We start from the raw sequence: 18,836 nt of genomic DNA on the forward strand, positions 1-18,836 counted from the left end.
CAAAAAATCGTTGAAACCACAATCTTCTGGGGGATTTTACCAGGAAGGATTGAGGTGTAGGTATTCCACCTTTGAAAAGACATCTAAAAGGAACTAGTTCTTTTTATCACAGCATATTCCAGCTTCAGTTCTCTCACATCATCTGCAGTCTTTAGACGTTTAGGAGGGATGGGTAACTGGGTACACTGTAGGATTTGGACCATCTTTTCCTTTGTCTCTGTAGTCACTCAGTTATCAAAATAGGGTAGGGGAACTGAGTGTTCAGAGAGAAACCAAAGATGCATGTACGGTGTTGCAGATGTTTTGCTTGCCGTGGTTAGGAGGGTAAATTTTTAGAAGATAAAACAGTTAAGGAAAGCAGTATGTTTAGTATGTGACGACCTCTAATGTCCACCAATCAACCTCAGATTTCACACGCACGTAAGTGAACCATAATGGACAGAAATTAGGTGTGTGGTGGAACGATTTGACTAATTTTGTTTTTACCATTGTACTATGGACCACCGTTGTGCACAGTATATGGTAGTTTTATTCTTGATAAATATTTTGTACGGTACTTGAAAAATACTTTTTCATTTGTCTGATAATGTTGGACTAATGATTGTCTCCTGGAAGGCTTGAATGGTTTCAACTAGAGCCAGATAACAGTATGGCTGCTTTCAATGCCTTTTTAAGCCATCTGATCCAAAGAATATTTAAGTATTTAAGTGCAATACAGTTACTAGCTTTGAAACCTTAACATAGCAGAGGCTTATTCAGACATATAACCTCCTTCAATATGAGAGATTCCTCTGACCTGATTTGTAGGTGTCTGGTGGTATCAGAAGTAAAATAAGAAATTTGACATTGTAGTAAAAGGATATAATGCAACCTCAAAAATTCAAAACTATAAAGTTTGGACACATCAAAAATTCAAATGCCATAATTCATGAAATCAGTGCCATTTTCATTCCCTCAAATTAGTTCTCAAATTAAATTACCACAGAAACAAGCATCTAGAACCGATGACTTCACTTACCTGGTGCTGATTGGCTTTACTAGCAAACATGCTTAATGAATTAGTGCATTCTTTCCTCCTTTCTTCTTTATCCTTTGATTCAGTATAAGCATTATACCACTGTAATTATGGCTTCAAATAAAATGTCCTAGTTATACTGATTAATGCATTGCTGTGAAAAAAGGTGCAGCATAACAATCCATTCGCAAGTATGGTACGTGCTGAAGTATGTGCATGTGGTGTGAGATGATTGTGGTGATGGAAACTCTACCATGTATGGCAGAAAAACATGATAATAGTCAGAAGTGCTGGTAAGTTACAGACTGAAACTAGTTATTAACTACTGTACCTTTGCATGTGTTCTCAAAGACAGTCATAGTGTTGGAAACAAGAGAGTATACAACTTTACAAAGCAATATGAGAGGATTCTGAAGTTTTATGCCAAGTTAAACAATAAATATCCATTAACTTGCAGCACCACCTGTCATGCATCATTACGTGATGATATTTACTCATTTAACAAAAGCAGAATTTTCTGTAGGCAACAGTCTCCTAAAATGCATCTTTTACATGATGTGTGTCATTTTTTAAAAACAGTGCAGTTGATATCCAAGTAAATTATGATGTAATCACTGTAAATAGTGTATTAACCTCTGACATCATTTTCCACTCATTTCATACAAACATGTATTGCATCACTAAGATTTTGATATAATATTTCATTAATGCAGACTTATATAAGTGTTCATTATCATAAATACATCATTAATAAATAGTAATCTTAGCATTGTGTTAGATATGCTTTCATGTGGGGGATGGAGTGATGCATCACGCTGAGCACATTGGGAGGTTGTAAACATAAGTCAGCCGATTGCTTGCCAGCAAATGCAAGGCAGTGGTGAAGACATGTATATTTGTGTATTTTCACTTTATATAAGTAATAGAATGCAAAATTATTTTCCTTCACAATGTATTGGTGAGTGTTAAATATGGATACAGTTGCAAAGTTTTTAAGAACATAAGTAGGCATACAGAACGTAAAAAAAGAGTCAAGAAAAATACAGTACTTCGTGGTTAATAGTGGGTATTACTTTTACTGACAATTATTATTGCCTTAAGTTATAAAGGATAAATGGTAATGGCAGTGTTTTCAAAACATTGGATTATAGAAATCATATGGTAGACTAGTTAGACCATACTGTTAAACTCTAGTCATAGGATTGTCTAAACTGCAAGAATAAGACGAGGATAGCCAGACAAATGCTCCATCTAAAGCTTGAATTTTTCAAAATTTTGAATATACTGTATAAAAGCACTTCAGAATTTGGAGGTTGCATTGTATTATTCTAAAACCCTTCACTACAGGATGTCACCATTGAGCTGAATGGAATTTGGTAGTAGTGAAAATATAAAGCTTATGTCATCAGATGGAAAGCGTTAAGTCAGTAGAATAATTTTGGCTGTAGTTTTTAGTGTGTTCTAGTCTTCTAATCCCAGTACTGTAGGTGGCACTGGTTCTGAAAGTTTGCCCCTTAATAGAACTTAATCTTGCTCTGACACACACACACACACACAGACACACACACACACGCACACACACAAAACTTTTATATCACCCTAATAATGAAGGTTATAATTGGTTTTTCTTCTTCTGACTGAAATGGGTCACTCACAGATTGAATACCGAGGTGTGGTTGCATGAAATTTTGATGAGCTAAAGTTATGAGGTAGCAATGAGGCCCCCTTTACTAGTCAGATTAATCTTCTAATCTGACTGCACTAGAATAATCATTAGGCAAGAGCAAGAATGAAATATATATGATGTCCATGACAGAAGGAGGTATTTTTTTTTTTTTTTTTTTTTTTTTTTTTTTTTTAAACCATTCCAGATGCAAAGAAGCATTAGATTTAGATACAGCATAGTTTTATAAGGCTGTGATATACTATCTGTTGGGATTTTTGTTCAGGTAGACAGTATGTTGAAATACTGTATGGTACAGACATGGAGCAGTGTCTGAACAGTATATTCTTTTTTTAATTAATGCTAAATTTTAATGGTGTGCTGTAGTATGGTTTTTATTGTAATGTTTAGAATCCATTTGTATTTCTTGTGTGCAATATATTACACACACACACACACACAGAGGGAGGTTTTGTGAGATTGGTGTGTACTGTAACAATAAAATACACAGTAAATCAGTGTTTGGTCTCATCCTGCAGTGTGTTTCTATGGGCTGGCGGAGTGGCTTCGTGGAGCAGATTACCGTACATTCTCATATCAGGTATTTAGAATGTTGTCAGGTTTCTGTAGGTAGCACTAACATAAGTTAATACTACTACAGTACTAGCAGGGTAACATATTCACACCAATGTTGAAACTATTCACTACTATAATTTAGTAGCGTAGTAGCTAATAAGTGACAAGTCCTTAATCCTGTTTTTTTTTTTTTCATGACACTGAAGTAAACTAACACCAGTACTAACACAGTAACTTACAGTACAGGGCACCAATGGTAAAACTAATCACCACTAGCACTACAGACATTGCATAAGATGGAGTCACTCCCACACCCTTGTGGCAAACTGCACATGGCCATGCTCCTGCTTTGGCAGTGCCACTACCAACCTCAGGTATCATCACCTTTGTGTGTCCTCTCAGATTTTCATACCCATTCCATTCCTCCACCTCGTAAATCACTCCATTGCTACCCTCTCTTTCTGTTCAGTCAACTGCAAGTCATTGGCATACAATGCCTGTCATGGGAGTCAAGTCCTAAAGTCATGTGAGAGAGCTTCAGGTACAGTGGTGAACAATAAGAGGCATAAAACTGACCCCTGATGCACGTCAGCATTCATGGACAATTATTATTACAAACCTCGGTTCACTCTCGCCTAGGTGCGAGAGGTAATATATAGTGGTAGAATGAGACGTTTTGGGAGGAGAGGAGAGGAGATGGTTTGGGTATGCTGAGAGGCAAGGAGATGATTTGGACATGTTGAGAGGATAGGAGACGGTTTGGACTTAGCAGAGTGAAAGAGGAGTGTTATAACTGGACCACTCAGTATATACCTCTGAGCTGCAACTTGTCATGGCTACGGTTCTTTCACCTTAAATTCGTCCAGTATTTTCATCCCTTTGTGGATTATTCCACATAGTTCAGTGGCAGAGAGAAAAAAAAATTGCTGTGGTTCAACATCCATTCCATAGCCCTTCTTCGTGACTATCCCAGTATTCCAGAATCAATCGGTTGTAACATTTCAGAATTGAAGATGTAAATATGGCAAATTTAGGACAAGCTTTAAAAAAAAAAAAAAAAAAAAAAAAAAAATTAAACCTCTTCTGACTGAAAGGGGGCGCGGTAGCACAGTGGTAGCGCGCTGGACTCGTAATCGGGGGATTGCGAGTTCGAGTCTCGCCCGGTCTGCCGTGCCGGGAGTGGTAGCTCGCTCCTGTAACCCTAGCGGGGCTATATAGTCCAATACAGGGCTTAGCTCGGGGGAACTCCATTTCTCCCATTTTTTCTTCTGACTGAAGACGTATATATTTTCTATTGTACAGACAATTATGTCTAGCTTAGGGCAGACTTTTCGAACAGGAGGGGGAGGAGTGTTTAGGTTTTGCACTTCCAAAAACTTCCCTAAGCCGAATAAAAGCAAGGTGGTGGGAACTTAACTGATTTAAAAAAAAAAAAAAAAGTGTTTTTGGTCTCCCACATTTCTTCCAGTAGAATTAAAAATTTCAGTGAGACTAAATAAAAATCAAAATCGTGTACAACATATTACAAAATTGTCATCAGTACCTTGAGGCGAATTAAGTTCAATGTAACAACCTCTGCGGTGTGTTAATATCAGCCTAAATAGCACAGACCTGTGATAAAAATATAACAACTCGTAGGGTAAATAAAATTGAGCTTTTTAGTTGTTTTTATTCAGTAGCAGAAGCACATCCATAGTAAGCCTTATGCATTACGTTCTATGGCTTCAAGATCCGGTGCCTGGTCAGTCGCCGAGATGCAGCCGGCGGGGCGAGGTTGCACGTACATTAGGCGGCAGGTTTGGCTGTTGAGAGATTTTTAAGTTATTGAGAAAGCGTCAGATTGAAGACTGCTCTTTAGATAGATAGAGAGAAATTACCATATTGTACACTGGTGTCACTTTGACGGGAAATGTTAGTTTTTTTCTTCAGTGATTACAGGAACTTATGTTGTTATTTAGGTAGGTCTACCGTATAAGTTACAGTTATTTAAGCCTCAAAGCCCTGCACTGATCGATATGCTGAATAAAGTAACCTGGATGTTCCTACAGTCGGTTAGTTTTCATTTAAGAAGATCGTAACCCTTTCTGGTGGTGGCTAGGTGTAGTCAGATTCGTGGCTGAATTTTACTAGTAACAAAGAAGATTCATTCCTGCTTCGTAACTAAGGCTCATCGAATGTCATGCAACCACGGCTTAGTACTCAAGTTTTGGTTCTTTATTTCCTTCAAATGATATACAAACCGACTGTAGTGTAAATAAAAATGGCGTCGGCGCACCAATGGGATAAAATTCTACGGGCTTCAAGTTCCTGAAATCACTACTATATAGTCTCCATAGTATTGATAGTGTAAGTGGCGAGTACTGGAGAGGGAGTCAAGTGATACTAAAAGCAGAGATAGTAAGAATAGTAGTAGGTTCATACGCAGCGGAAACCAGTAGACTGCAGACCAGTTTTCCATATGCAGCCCACCATCCTACTTTGGGGGATGGGAGGTAATGACAAACGTTTGTTTAGCCAGGCAGTGAAGCTACCCAGTTATATCAGTACCACCACGTGAAGGTGTCTCTAGCACCAGTAGAAAAAGAGACTGTAATGATAGCAGTTATACCAGGTGTGGGTATGGTAGTCAGTGATTGTAATGTTAATATACTAAATAATAATAATAATAATAATAATAATACTGTAATAATGACATTAATAATAATAATAATAATAATAATAATAATAATAATAATAATAATACCTGGTGGAGGGGGGGTGGAGTGGAGGGCGCTGAGAGCCTGGATCTGGGCAGGGGATGGGATGAAGCCCTGCACGGCTGGGGGGATGAACGCCTGCTGCACCGCTGAAATGAAGACAATGATTATTTCCTGTACTCCTTTCATTTTAACTTGGTCCAGAGACACATTCATTGGAGTACTCTTTCCACTTTTAACTTGGCCTAGAGAAACATTAATTCGAGTACTCTTTCCACATAACATAGCGAAAAATTTAATTGCTACACCATTTTCACATTAACAGCCCAGAAACATTCATTCCTAAAGTGTCTTCACTTGAACTCTACAGACAGAAGTATTCAGTGTGTGTGTGTGTGTGTGTGTGTGTGTGTGTGTGTGTGTGTGTGTGTGTGTGTGTGTGTGTGTGTGTTACCTGGTGGGACTCCTAGGGGTGCGGCAGCAGGTGCGGGAACACTGGAAGCCACTCCCGCCATCACCACCAGGCAAACCAGCATAACGGCCTTCATCTTGGATCTGACGGAGAGAGAGAGCAGGCGTAACGTACGTGAACTCAAGATTTATTTTCTGAACTCATTTATCGTATTTTTCTCATGTACTGTATTAATATATTTTGACAACACTTTTTTTTTTTTTTTTTTTTTTACATTTATCTTGATGTATTCATATACCTTATTACCACATTTGATTGAACCTATTTAATTCTCTGATGATATTCCCGCCGACGGAAGGGAAGAAATAACGATGGACATAATTTTTTCTCTGGTATTTGACTCGTCCGTTTAATTTATTCGCGTAATTCATATTACTTGAGTTTTACTTTCTAATGTTAGTAGGTTTGACAGTCTAAAACAAGCGTAGGATATATTTTGTCAAAGGGAGGTACACGGGTGATGTAATTCAGTGGAGAAATACGGTATTATTATTATTATTATTATTATTATTATTATTATTAAAAACAGGCTTTGACTGTGGACAATATTATTGTCCGATACATAAAAGGTGAATGAAATAAAGTGTTGTTGTGTGAAGAGGGGTGGTTAGTGGCGGACACTGGCTACTTGCAGACCATTTTAAAAATTATAAACGAATGCTAGATGTAATGACAGAAGAAAATGTACAGGTAGACGGTTCGCTTAACTAACGAAATCTCTGCAGTTGAGTGTTTGCATAGAAATCACAGCATTTTAAGGAGTAAAAACTATCGAATGGTCGTTCATTTAGATCAACAGTAGGTTATGTTTAGCTGAGAGTAATCAGTGGTGTAACTCTTTCTTTGCAATAGATTAATTTTGGTATAAAGTACACGCCAGTTGTGAAAAAAGTCGGTTAAAAAGTATCTTATTTAAAAAATTTCGGAACTTTCGTTGCAGTCGTCGCTGTTGGTTATGTAAAATTAATGCAGGCTGGCACCCGTCGGTTGTATTTCGAAAAATCTTGGCGAGAATTATGGCAGTGTCAGATCACTCACCTTTGTTCTGAGCGACTGCAGAAGTCAGAGTGATTTGAACTGGGTTTTCATGGCCTTATATACCTCTCTGATGCCCTCCACCTCTTGCTCCTCCTCTTTTTCTCTCCCTCCCCTGACATTCCCCCATCCTTCCTCCACTCCTCGCCTACTCCCCCACTTCTCCCCGCGCCCCGTTCTTTCTTTCCTCTCCACACCTTCCTCCTGTCGCTTCCCTCCCTCCCGTCACTCTCCTCTTCCTTCATACATTTTTTCTCTTCACAACTTCCTTATTTGTGTTAAATTGTCGTCCAAAAAGTTAAATACAAAGAGAAGAAAAAATGTTTATGAATCGGTTATACTAGATAGGTTTAGATTATCACAGAGAATGCTCTTTTACTGCTAGGAATAAAGAACTAAAGGCAAGAAACCCGCAGTTGTGCTCTAAGAAAAAAAAAAATCCAAAATAAGAGAGCCTAATTCAAGATCTGTACCTTTCGAGATGCCTGGACAGATTGCGTTTAAAAGACTAGAGGTCGTAGGCAGAAGGAAATACAGAGGAAGACCAGCTTGGAGACTGACCAGCGAAATTCAACGCGGATCTGTGAAAGGTCGACCCTGTCACAAATATACGACCATTTTTCTCAGAGGCAAATAAAACGAAAGATGTTGTTATAGCCAGACTACCTTTATGAAGACCCTTAGTAGTGGAGGTGGTAGTTGTAGTAGTAGTAATGGTAATAGTAGTAGTTGTAACCCCAGGTTCATCTGGACTGGGGACCGGAAGTTGCCTTTTTTCGGTAGTCCTTACAAGGGTTAGTGAGGCAGTTGAGGCATGTCCGTATAAACAGATAGCTCCACCCAGTTAAATCAGTCAGTAGAGAGGTGGCCTGCAGTCCTACCGGACCCAGGTTCAAATCCTCGCTGGGGCAGGGAACAGTTTAAGGATTTGAATTTCATAAGAAAAATCAGACTTTCCTGATCTACCAGAAGACCCGCCGACATGTCGTAAAAATATCCCCGCTAATACCAATACACCAGTCATGTATGTGACAGCCCTAGCATGTATTCAATATGGACGATGGGTGTTAGCGCCGAAGTGGTGACATGTAGAGGTGTATGGCATGTTGGAGGATTACTGGGCCATGAAAGGAGGCTGTGAAGCCTATGCCCGGAGTCGGACACATACGCAAAAAAAAATCACTTTCTTATGACTAGCATCATTTTTTAGTGCTGTTCTGTTGTCAAATCAGTAGTCAAGATGAGGCGATGGCAATTTCAGGCCAAGTTAGTTCATTTATTTTTCATTTATCTATTTATTTTTTATTTTTTCCCGGCCGACTTATCGCAGTTAGTTATTCTCGTTTATTTTTGTTCATTCTGTCTGTTCCTTCATCACCTTCTTCCTCTCTCCTCCTCCTCCTCCTCCTTTCTCCCATTCCTCCATTTCCCGTCCTCCTCACCACATTGTTCTCCCCTCATTCCTCCCTCGTCCACCTCCATCTCCCCTCACCTCCCATCACCACGTGCCTCACCAACCTTGTGACCATGACAACACACACACACACACACACACACACACACACACAAAGAACGAACGTGAATCTTATGCATGTGACTTTCTGCAATAATTACTCATAATAGTATATGTATTATTATTATTGTTGTTATATTTTATAATATTGTTATTGTTTATAATAATAATAATATTATTTATATTGCTATAATTATTCTTTATTTGTATTTTATTATTTATAATTAGTGTATTATTATTACTAATATGAGTGAACAGTTTTGGCCTGTCTTGGATCCTTTTTATGTGACCAAAGCGAAGACAGTAGTATCTAAGAACGAAGAATTTTGATTCATGAATGAATTGTTCTTATCAATTTGTAACATCGTATCTGGATGGGAAAAGAGGGCGGGATGATGAAATTAATGATGATGATGATGAGGAGGAGGAGGAGGAGGATGGTGGTGGTGGTGGTAGTGATGGTGATGATGATAATGATGATGATGATGTTGAGGAGGAGGATGGTGGTGGTGGTAGTGATGGTGATGATGATAATGATGATGATGATGAGGAGGAGGAGGGTGGTGGTGGTAGTGATGGTGCTGATGATGAAGAGGAGGAGGAGGAGGAGGAGGGTGGTGGTGTTGATGGTGATGAAGATAATTCTTTCGCACTTTTTTGAGAATCCCTTGGGGTAGGAGTACTCTCGGGGTGGAGGGGAAGTAGAATACTAATCTCGTGTTTCGTGCATGTCGTAAGAGGGAACTAAAAGGGAGGGAGGTAGTGGGGTTGGGAATCTCACTGTCCTTTAGATAGGGTCTTCTGTGTACTTGGATTCTGCCGATGGCGAATTATCAGTACCGAGTTTATCAGTAGCTTTTTTTTTTATGCAAGGAAGAAGGAACCAAAGGCCAGGAGCCCGCAAACCATTCCTTAAAAAGAAAAAAAGAAAAGATAGAAAAGAGAGCCAAATTCAAGATCCGTTCATACTCTGTCATCACCGAATTCTTCCCATCATGTATTCAATTCGGTTATTCTCCCTGCTACTTTCAGCATTAGTGCCATGTAAACATTTTGTAGCTGGGTACGTATTGTGACTGAAGGATGATGATAGAGGGTATTTTCTGGCTTGATGCTCGTTTTTTAGTATTTCTTCTTTGCCTGGTTTCTCTTAGTCTACATATAATCGTCTGCTGGTAGCAAGAATAAGATAATAGAAGGGCGGCTTAGTGGTGAAAGGGTTAATGGATAGTGTATTTCTTCACTGAGAGGTTTTACATAGGCTGAATAAAATCTTCCGGCGGTGATATCAACAGAATATGACATCGTTTATGAATGGATATGAGAGAAAGAGAGAGAGAGAGAGTTGAATGATAGATAGGCAGAATAATATTGCGTATTGCTCTTTAGTTTTAACCTATTAGGTCACTACCCGATGGTTGAGTTCCATTCTGTATATCATTTTTGCACTATCGGCTAAGTTTGAGTTCACAAGGATGATCCACCCATTTTCTTTCCTCCACCTCCTCCTCCCCCTTTTTTCTCATTCCTCCTCCTCCCGCTTTTTTCTCATTCCTTCTCCTCCTCCTCCTCCCTCACCATCACGAGGTAGAGAAAGCTTGTGACCATGATTGAGCGCAGACTTAGATAAAACCCCACACAAAAGAGAAGCACAGCTAAGACAAGGCAGCCGAGTTTAAAATCCCTGGACGTTGTTTAGGTGCCACGCGCTCTGTGACCGTTGACAGAAGTAACGGATAATGGAGGAGTCTCGTGGTGCTGAGTTTGAATGTTTAGGTCGTGCTGGTGGTGGTGCATTGTTGGCGAAGGGTCTTGTGGTTTGTGTGTGTATGTGTGTGTGTGTGTGTGTGTGTGTGTGTGTGTGTGTGTGTGTTTCAGAGGTGAGGGTGTGTATAGATAGATGGATGTTGAAAGATAGATACAAGTTAATAGCGTATGGTATTGGTTGATAGATGGGTAGCTACTTACCATTTAACCCTTTCAGAACGGTGATAGTTTTGCATCATCTTCCCTATGGTAACTGTAATCAGTATTGAGGAGATATCCCCCCCCTCTGTCTGTCTGTCTGTCTGTCTGTCTGTCTGTCTCTCTCTCTCTCTCTCTCTCTCTCTCTCTCTCTCTCTCTCTCTCTCTTCATGCAGATACACACACACACACACACACACACACACACACACACACACACACACACACACACACACACACATACATACATACACACACACACACACACACACACACACACACACACACACACACACACACACACACACACACACACACACACACACTGGTGTAGTGGTAACGTTCCCGCTTGCCAACTGGTGGACGGGAGTTCGCGTCTCGCGCAGGTTGCGAAAAGTTTCACTGACGAAGTGGGTGGTTATTGTCCCCCTTGAGCAAGGGGACGGGTGTGTGCGTGTGTGAAGGTCACAGCCTTGCCCTTATATCGGACTATATGAGCTCTCAGCTCCCTTCCGGGAGGGTAAAAGCTGACGATCACGACTATCAAGTGATCCTGACCGACCTGGTGAATTACACATTACCTCGTGTTCGTTTTTTCATTTTTCCCGCTCCTTTTCAATCTTCACTTCATCTCTCTCTCTCTCTCTCTCTCTCTCTCTCTCTCTCTCTCTCTCCCCGCACACACACACACACACACACACACACACACACACACACACACACACACACACACACACACACACACACACACACACACACACACACACACACATTATCTCGTGTTTCTCCTTTATTCCATTTCCCCCCCTCCTTTTCAATCTTCTCTCTCTCTCTCTCTCTCTCTCTCTCTCTCTCTCTCTCTCTCTCCATCCTCGTTGCTCCCCCTCCTCCTTCACTTCGTCTCCCTCTTTCTTTCTTCATCTTTTCCATCTTCCATTTTGCTCTTCTTTTTTCTCACTCATTTTTTCTCCACCATTATCTCCTTTTTCATTTATGTTTTCTTTCTCCTTTACTTTTTTTTTTTTTTTTGCATCTTTTCTTTCTCATTTTTATTTCGACTCCTTCCTTCAGTCTGTCTTTCCTTCCTTCCTTCCCTCCTTCCTTCCATTATGTCTTTCTTCTTCCTTCTCCCTTTCATACGGGTATCCATTTTTTCCCTTTCTCTTCTTCCTTCACTTCCTCCTCCTTCTCCTCCTCCTCCTCCTCTTCTTTCTCTTCCTCCTATTCTTCTTCCTTCTCTGCCTCCTCTTCATCCTTCGTTTTCATTCTTTTCCTCTTCTTCCATCTATATCTCTTCTTACTTTTCACCTTCCTTTTTCCGTTCCTCTTTTTCCATCCCCTCCTCCTCTTTGTTCTTGCTTCTCATCCCTTTCTCTTCCTCCCTTTCTTCTCCCTCTTCCTCTTCTCCCATCATACAACTCATCCCCTTCCTTGTTTTGGTCTTCCTCTCTTCCTTCTCCTCTTCCTTCTTCTGTTCCTTCACTTCCTTCTCCGTCTTCTTCTTCCCCACCTTCTTCCTTCTTTCCTTCTTACTTTCTCCTCCCCTTCTTCGTTCTTTGTCTTCCTCTTCTTCCTTTTCTTCCTCATCTTCTCTACTTTCTCTTCATTTTTCTCTACTTCATTTCTTCCATATCTTCATCATCATCTTTCCTCTGCACTTCGTTTTTTTACCTTCTGTTTTCCTGTTTCCTTCTTATTCCATTTTCTTTCTTCTCTCCTCTTGTCTTCCGTGTCTTCCTGTTGTCTTCCATTACTTCCTCCTTTTCCCATCTTTTCCTCCTCCTCCTCCTCCTCCTCCCTCCATTTCCATCATCTGTGTTCTTCTGTTCCTCCTCCTTCTCATCCTCCTGCATTTCCTTCTGTTCCCCTCCTTCATCTTTATCATGCCTTTTCATCTTCCTTCTCTTCCTCACTTCTTTCTCCTCTCCTTTCATCTTCGCCTACTGATTATCTTCTTCCTTTTACTTCTCCTCTCCTTCCTCCCTGTCTCTTCTTTCAACCTGTCCTTCTCTTCCTTCTCCTCCCTCTCCAGTAATCCCCCATTGCGTGCCAGTGAACCTTGTGGCCGGCTAAGAGCACCCGCCATTCCCCCTGCAATAACAGGAGATGGTGACGTCACGAGTCATGTGCCCACCGCGTCTCTCGGAGGGTACATAATGCCAGGGGGCAGGGGGAGGGGCGTCAGTTGGAGTTCACCTTCGGTGCTGTAAGGTAGGGTATATTGTCATGTTATTTAATATACAGTAGGTTATTATTTGATATACAGTAGGTTATTTATGTAGATACTGTTACAGTGATGCAAAATTTTATAGCTTTTTACCCCCTCCTTTTTTTTTTTTTTTTCCCAAAGCGTAATTGGCAGTTAGTGCAAGTTGATATATATATATATATATATATATATATATATATATATATATATATATATATATATATATATATATATATAATGAACTACCTTCTTGAAAGACAGGATGTGACAGTTTGTACAATAATACATTCTTCATGGAGCCACAGTCTTTCTAGCAATATATTTTTCCTCAGACTCGGAAACCATAACGATGGTGTGCGTGCGCCCCCTTCTTGCCGTAGCCCTTCTGGCCGTCGCTGCCCTCGCCATCCCGCCTCCTGAAGGTTAGTTTCTCGCGTTTATGTCAAAAAGTAAGGAAGTTAAAGATCAGTGAAAAACTCATTCGTGTAAAAGAAAAAGAAGTGTTAACCAGCATGTCCCATAGTCACACCCTCCCTGCCATCATCCAAAACTGTAGCAGGGCCTTCCAACGACCAAGAGCTGTAATATATATATATATATATATATATATATATATATATATATATATATATATATATATATATATATAAATATCCTGTCGTTCTTATATCCATAACGTCATTTCTGTAACCTTTTCTGTTCTGTTGCCTTGACGTAAGTTTTTGTAACATTGTCATTTATGTAACCTTGGTGCGGTTTTGTAACACTGACATTTTTGTATGGCGAAATTTCAGTAACCTTGACGTGATTTTTGTAAGCTTGTCATTTCTGTAACCTTGACAAGTTTTTTCCCAACTGTCATTTCTGTAACGACATCAGTTTTGTAGCCATGTCATTTTATGTAACCTTGACGTTCTTTTGTATTAGTGTCGTTTCAGTTACCTTGACCTAAGGTTAATAACCGCATTTGGAAGGGTAGTTTTTGTAGGAGATTTCTAATAGTTTTAATGCATTTTTCTTTATATTTTATTTTATTTGTTTATTTTTTATTTTTTCCTTTATTCAGCTGGTGCAGGAATGATGCCAACCGCCCAGCAGATCGCCGCCTGGGCCGCCCTCCATCCCGCCCCCATGCCCGCTCAGGCCGCTGCCGCGCCTGCCCAGGCTGCCACTGCCACGTCCAGTGAGTTGCACCTGTAGTCTTTAGTCCGTATTCTAGATGAGATGATAGTCTTCGTAGCACCTCATCCATAGCGATTTACTTATGCACCTTTATGAGTCTCCTTGATACTGTTTACTTGTATAGTTGTATAGAATATCAAAGAGGATATTGAAGTGTTCTGTGTGGAAGGAATCGCCAAGGAAGAGCTGTCATGATATCTCCAGTGTCCCTTGGAATACGACCCTAAGTGGCATAGTAGGCATGCCCTTTGTCATTGATATTCTCATATTTTTCATAAATAGATTTTTGTCATGGATACAGTTTGCGTCAGTAGCATAAATGATTTTAAAAATGTAACGTGCGAATAAAAATATCACTGAGGAAGAGGTTGTATGAAGTCTTCTAAGAGGGGTGCCAACCATCCATTCACTTGATGTAGTGCTGCCTTCAGGTGAGTCCTCTGTATTGACAAGGTAAATGGTTTCTCACAACTCAGGTAATCAACTTCACTGAGTGGCAACCGTATAACCAGCTAAACGCCTTTCAGTCTGGCCTGATAGTCAAGTTGCAGCAAGTGGATGGAACCTTTCAGGGTTTATACCCGAGGAACGGTTGAGATTTATTGTTCACATAGTGCCACTCAGGTTCATGAGGATGGTCACTTAACTTCAGTGTCAATACTGAGTAGTCTATCCCAAGGCTTCTTTGCTCCTGGTGGTGGTGGTGATGATGGTGATTATTACAAAATTTTGACTAGTGCGGATATCCCAGAACTCAATCGTTTAGAAGGGATAGACAGTTTTTACCAACCCATAATCGTGTGAGCTGTCTTTGTCCAGCATTTGGTACTTGTGGTATTTCTTAAGGGGACGACAAAGACAGTGATGAGATGATAATGATGATGTTCACTCCCAAACCTGTGGTCAGCACATCCTGATCTAACCAGTCCCTTCTTCCATTTCAGCCATCCCTCCTGCAGTTGTCTCCTTGATCAACAAGTACCAAACTGCAGCGGCTGCGTTTGCTAAGCCCCCTATTGTCTTCCCAGCTGTTTGAATATGGCCTTCCTATGATAACACCAGATTTCTGCCTTCGCACGACAGTTTGTTTTGCAATCTTTTGAATTCTACCTTCCTCTGACCGTTTTTTCTCTCTGACATTTTGAATTTCGTCATCCTGTATTCATTTTTACTCTACTTGTATGATCTTTTGAATTCTGTTCCTCTGATAGTTTTTACTCTGACTTTAAAATCTGCCTTCCTATGGCGAGTTTCACTGCCAACATTTGAAATTTACCTTTCTGTGACCGTTTTTATGGTGCTTTATAACTCCACTTTCGCCACTTGAATTCTGCACTTCTATGACCGTGTTTAGTTTCTCCTTTTCAACTCAGTCCTATTACAACCTTTTGTATTTGAATTCTGCCGACCATATCTGCTGGCTGCCGTTGATGTGTGTGGTGCTCTAGTCATGCTTAGGAGGCTATTCTACTTACCTCTTCCTCAACAGTATATTTTGGATTACTATGCCTTTATATCATGAAGTTTATGCCCTATTAATGTCGACATAGGGAATAAAAGGCACCAGATCCAGGAATAAACCGGTAAGGAAGAGGTGCTAGGAAGCTTTCTTAACCGATGATATTATGGGAGTAAGAAAGTGAGCTATCTTTTAAAGTAGTACATTTGTTGTCTTGTCAGAGTAGGCTACTTTTCAGACTGCCGTGTAAAACTGTAGTGTTGTGTACTGTACTATAGTTGTGCATGTCAGTTTTCGTGTACAACGCTTGATTTTTACCTCGTAGTGTTGCGTCAGTCAAGCTAAATGGCAGTAGAAAAGTTGGGGTGAATCCTCCTGTAACACACATTAGAGAATTTTGTATATGGTTAGCTGAGGTGTTATTTTTTAGTGAGTGTGTCCCATGAATATCTGTAAATAAGGCCAGTAAAAACACAGTAGGCTATGTTGTGGCAAAATTGGGGGTAGGCTACGTCCCCCTGTAACACAATGGAGAGTTTTGTGTGTGGTTAATGCAGGTATTATTTTTTGTTTGAATTATGACATGAAAATGTGATCTAAAAAATACAGCAAATTGTACTTATTATAATAGACATGAACAACCTCACATGGAAATATCGGTAGATCTTTAATTTTTATTTAAGGCAAGAAATGGACGTATATGTAAACATTTGATTTTCTGATAATTTAAAACCAGACTTAGAGCTCTTTGATGGTTGCGGTCTGTTAGTGAAATTGTGAATTATTGTATGCCGCTAAAATTCTGTCAACACTGATTGGCAATGTTGTCTGTTATGAAATAAAACAGTGGCACTTTTCTTTGTTTTCACGACATACAGTATAAAGTTTGGCTGTTGCTACTTATACCTTTGGTCAGTACATATGCCAGTGCTGGAGAGGGATGCTTTCATGTGATGCCACAGATATAACGAAGCTGCTCCACTGCCCGGTTATACAAACGCCTCTTAACTCCCTCTTTATCCCTCGAAAAGAGGATGGTGGAATCCAGGGGAGGGCAACTCCAGCCTGCAGTCCACGGGGTTCACATTCATAAGAGCCTGAGGTTACAACTACTATTCTATATATGCCAAGAACATTGAGAAACAACAGCAGTAGCAGCCCCAAGCAACGGATATATTGTAATTTGCCTGTGGAGCGGAAAAACTTGGGGATTGTGTATGTAAAAAACAAAAAAAAAAAAAAAGTTGCTCTCTCTCTTTTACTCTTTGCCTAAAACTGTTCTCTCTCCATCTTCAGTGCATAGTTGCAACATTAGAGTATGATGCTAGTCAAAATGAAGTGCTGTGAAAAGATCGTAAAGCTGTAGCATTGTCTTACTGTCACTTGTAATGAAGTGAGCTGCAAAAGGACGAAGATCAGGGCTGTTTTAGTGTAAAAACGACACTCGCACCTCCCAGACATCTTGCTGTGCTCTCATAGTCAGTCCACAGAGATATGACGAGGGCAATGGACAATAATAATAATAATCATCATCATCCTGAGAGGTAAGTTGCACATCCCAAGAAGTCGTGATATGCACTCATGCTCTCCAAGGACATGCCGACAAGTGTGCATAGATCCTAGACAGGATATAACATCTCACTCTAATCTTAAATTTCAGGACCAACTTGCCTAGCCCCGGGCTCCTACGCTTCTCATGGGGCAACGTAGGATTGGATGACGGATGGATGGATACAAAATCCTAAACTAATCTGAAGAGTATGAATGGAATAATTAAAACAAGCGTTCCATCTGTTATAGTGCGCTAACCATTTTCACCTCAGTTGATGTCAAGTGTAGTCACTGGAGGGTAAACCTGACTAGTAACCAAGGAGACATCCCTACCACATACGCTCTTCGAATTGCATGCAGCCACAACTTAGTACCGGTATTCAAGTTCTAAGAGTGGCCTATTTCCCTCAGATAACTAACTGGCTGTAGTAACGAACTGCTGATACACACACACACACACACACACACACACACACACGAGTATAATTCAACCACAAAGATATGGGAAATAGGCTGGCAAAGATTGAAAACCGTAAAGTGAATGAACTGTAGGACAGGCCAAGTTCAGGCACACTAACCCATGACAACGAGATCAAGCGAAGAAAAGGAGTTGGATGAAAGGATTTTGGCAAACCGTGTAACAAAAAGGATAAGGCGCTGCCGGTGATGGAGCGAGAGAGGCAGGCAGATATGACGAGATGAGACTCGTAGATTCAGGCTAACACCTGATAAATCAAACTGTGAAATATTGGGAGAGGTCAGCAGTGGACTAATTTGTCCTGATGATGCAAATGATGTCCAAAGCGGGAGCCACAGGTTTGTAATACCAAGTCGGTTCACTTTCCCTCAGGGCGCAGGGAGGCGTGGTTTGTGTGTGACTTCAGTTGGCTTAAGTAACAGAAAATGTATAAAAGGGCAGACACAAACATTTATAATAAGGGAAAACGAAGAAGGGGAAGAAGTGCGGACTCGTCCCTCACACCCCCATACCTTCCCTCACATTTCAGTCCCTTGCCTCACTTCGGACTGAAAAATGTGGCATGATCTGGAAAGTGCAGCATATTACCACCCTCCATCACGGTCTGGCGTCAACTGAACTCGGTTTTCGTTTAATTTCGTGGCTCGTGCCAGCTGACGTCACTCCGATGCTCCGCCCTCTGCGCCAGCTTGCACCCTTTTTAGATGGAAGTAACCCGACTTGGTATTAGTAGACTTAGAGGTCTCTATTAACGAGAACGATCGTTCGTAAGTTGGTTAGAGTTGTATGAGTACTTTGTACCTTTTACAACAATAAATATTTCAATTATATTCCTTTCACTCAAGCACTCGCACTGACATGGTTATGGGAATTTAACTCTCAGGAAATGTATCCAGGCGACTTTCGAGTTCGAGCCTCGCCCGGGCTGCCGCGCCGGGAGTGGTAGCTCGCTCCTGTAACCCTAGCGGGGCTATATAGTCCAATACAGGGCTTAGCTCGGGGAGAATTCCATTTCTCCCATC

The 18,836-nt window shown here is 40.6% G+C and overlaps 2 long non-coding RNA genes across 2 annotated transcripts; one reads left to right on the forward strand and one right to left on the reverse strand.

Moving 5' to 3' along the window:
* Positions 1 to 4,909: 4,909 nt before the first annotated feature.
* Positions 4,910 to 7,485, reverse strand: LOC145404862 (uncharacterized). The gene is made up of 4 exons (XR_013898252.1): positions 7,461 to 7,485; positions 6,405 to 6,505; positions 5,998 to 6,099; positions 4,910 to 5,056 (listed from the first exon to the last, which is right to left on the reverse strand). It is a non-coding gene; the product is annotated as an uncharacterized LOC145404862 (long non-coding RNA).
* A 5,598-nt stretch (positions 7,486 to 13,083) lies between these two features.
* On the forward strand, positions 13,084 to 16,640 carry LOC145404861 (uncharacterized). Its single transcript, XR_013898251.1, has 4 exons — positions 13,084 to 13,146; positions 13,477 to 13,566; positions 14,211 to 14,327; positions 15,271 to 16,640. It is a non-coding gene; the product is annotated as an uncharacterized LOC145404861 (long non-coding RNA).
* The last annotated feature ends 2,196 nt before the right edge of the window (positions 16,641 to 18,836 follow it).

The sequence above is a fragment of the Coenobita brevimanus genome, chromosome 65 (genome assembly GCF_032717465.1).
Source record: "Coenobita brevimanus isolate Jiangsu-jjx chromosome 65, ASM3271746v2, whole genome shotgun sequence".
NCBI classification, from domain to species: Eukaryota; Metazoa; Arthropoda; class Malacostraca; order Decapoda; family Coenobitidae; genus Coenobita; species Coenobita brevimanus.